We start from the raw sequence: 3,135 nt of genomic DNA, 5'->3' as shown, positions 1-3,135 counted from the left end.
ACTGCCGTTCTTGTTCAGCACCCTGTCAGCAAAATTTGGGGGCAAACTTCGATCGTTCTTCATCCTTTAGATAATGGACGATGTTATGAATCAGAATGCAGCATTTCTGGCAAACGGTTTAGGCGTAATCACAAATTCATCCGCAAATTTATTGCAGACGATGCGCTTACTCATGATTTAAATATTCCGGGTTCCATTTCTTCCTTGCCAGTTCCTCATACGAGCAGACGAAAAAGTAACGTAATCTAATTATGGGCAATGATGCAGGCCGTGATTTAAACGCCTCTAAACACCTCAATCATACGGAGATCGCCAAGACTCGGGTCTCTAGTGAATCTAATGGTTTCCATTTCTTGGAAATTCACTCAACCTCAGCTGGCTTCGGAGCTGTATCCCTCATAGCCGTTCTAATCATCCTCGTCCTCTTGTGCAAGTGTTTAAAGTGGTTTCAGAACCACAACATGAGGTGCGATGCCTACAAGACATTTTACCGCCGCCAGGCGCAGGAGCAAGGACAAATTTGCTTCCCTCGTGTTCCTTTCGATAAGCCCCCGGGGACAACTTGTTACGGCCCTCCGACCCCCAAGATGATTACTGAGGACAATTACGCTAGAACCCATCGTTCCTCACAGACTGGCCGTCCCCGTATCGACTCTTCTTCGTGTTGATTCATTTACTTTCGACATCGTATTTTCCTCACCGTCTTTCCATTATCGATTTATTTGTTATCGTTTATGTCCCATAATTGAAATTGTGTCCAAAATCTGGGGGGGAGGTGTAGTATCCTCCCAATCTTTATCCTATTCCGTCAGCTATATAAAGAACTATACGACTCGTAAGAGTCCAGTAAGCTTCCAACACTCGAAGGTCAAACATTGATCAAATATTAACTTTAGCCACAATTAGGATGTCATTTATACATTTTCATCCCCAACCATCAACAGCTACTATTGATGAAATGGATCAGTTGTCTTGTTTCTCCCTTCCAAGGAATGGGTAATTTGTTGATTGCTTCCGAAATCTCCTCTCCCCCTTCCCTGCAATCCCACTTCAAAGATGTCCCAGGAAGTTCTTGCTTCAGGATTGAAGTCACTCTCAGGAACGGCAAACTGTAGTTGGGTTATGAACAATGACTTTGCTGGCAACATAACACACGAAACCACATTATCCAGTATCTTATCATATATCGGCGGCCCTGACGACTTACACGATCTCGGTAAACGTTATTCTCCTCCGATTAGTTGGCGTTGCTACTTTGGAAAAGAGCTGGGCGACCGGGCTCGTACGTCTTTAGCAGGGCGATTACCTCCAGCAAAGTGGAATCCCAGACTAACTTTTACTTAATCTTCATTCTACCCTTTCTGAGTTGTTGGAAGTTACACTATTATTTAAAAAAAGAGTAGCAATGTTAGATTGTCACGTAAAAACCAATTGAATGAGCTCTTTTTACAACCACGGTCATCCAGCCTTGATTATGGTTTGCACCCATTCATCGTTATGGTGCGTCTACACAACAAATAATTGGGCAAATAATTAGCCATTTGACAAACATTGTTTGGCATTTCACAAGCATTTCACAAACATTTCTTGATTTGAACATGTTTAAAGATTGTTGGCCAAAGAGCAAATATTTCATGGAAGACAGCATCCTCCCCAGCCCTTCCAACCAAGGGGTCCATTTTCAGTAATTATGGAACTTGACTCATTCGATCCATGATGGTTTATAACAAAGAAAAACGTATTGATTGTGGTTCATTTTGACACAGGATAACCTCAACTTGGAGTATGAAGGGGCCTGGAATTGTCAATCAATGTTCAAAGTCATCAGATGTCATCCCATCCCGTCTTAATGCAGTAGTCACACTTCCATCTCCTATCGATCGATCGATCAACCAACCAGCATGACACCTTTCTCCGGAATCCGGATTTATCACCTACCGTCCAGACAATGAAAGTGTCGACCCCAGTAAATCCACCCACCCTGGACCTGTCCCGGACCCGGCCCCTTCTTTTACATCCGTCTGTGAGCAAGACTTAAGCGAGCCAACCCAAAGCTAGATGGATGAATGGAATGGATGGATGGATGGATTCCTTGACCTCGTCCAAAGAAGACTGATCCGAATTCAAGTTGGATCAGATTATCAGAGACAACGGAATCATCGGCCCATACCTGGGGGTTCTTGGCCGGACACACACGCCCATGATCGGTCCTCTACGTACATACACCCTTGAGACCCCAAGCATCAGGACCAACCAGCCACTTTTGGCTGCTTTTTCGTCCATTTCCCGCCCGCCAATTTTAGCCGTGAAAGCCAGATCGACGGATCTCAACGGACCGAGTCCTACCCACTGAGTGACTCATTACCTTAAAGCTGCCCATGACCATCACGTTCCCTGTGAAATGCCGTCTGTTCTTATGGGTTGGTCCTTATTGGTTCTATAAAATTTAACTCTTTTTAGCCAATGCCATCGGTAATGTTAACTGTATAAAAGTATCCAAATTGTCTTTATCATGCTTAATATTCTTACTATATTCATGTTTACGTTTCTGACATGACCTTTGAGCTATCTCTCGTTGTCATATTTCGACCCGTACTCGGCTATTAAATAGTTTATGCTACTCTTGGAGAACTGTTGTCCATTTATTCACGATTTTAATGAGCTGCAAAATTGGTAGGGTTTTTGTTTCCAAACAATTGGTCTATGAGTTATAGTCAAAATGAATTTCGAAAACCTTTCAAAAAGCAAATTTTTTATTATAAGTGAATCATCAGGTGGTTATGGTATAGTTCATAGTGTTAATATATGTATGTCCACTGGTTACACTACGTAAATCTAGGTTAGGTGACAACAGTTTCTTATGTTTCCGTAGCCGCCAGTTTCTGTTACAAAGAAGACCACGCTGTCTGAAGAAGAGTCGAATAAAGTATCTCCATGTGCAACGACGTAGAAATCTTAGTCCTCCATTAGCTTGTACTTCACGACCTCTAAAACTAAATTTCAACAGGTTATGGGTCCAGTTCATGTTTTGTGAAGTTAAGAGGAAGGATGTCTATCGATCACAAGACCGGGTTTATCCCACTAACCGGGGCGAATTACCCAACGTGGAAGGTTCAATGTCGAATGACGTTGATC

This window comes from Tigriopus californicus, chromosome 12 (assembly GCF_007210705.1).
Source record: "Tigriopus californicus strain San Diego chromosome 12, Tcal_SD_v2.1, whole genome shotgun sequence".
Taxonomy (NCBI): domain Eukaryota; kingdom Metazoa; phylum Arthropoda; class Copepoda; order Harpacticoida; family Harpacticidae; genus Tigriopus; species Tigriopus californicus.
Note: the sequence above shows the minus strand (reverse complement) of the source record.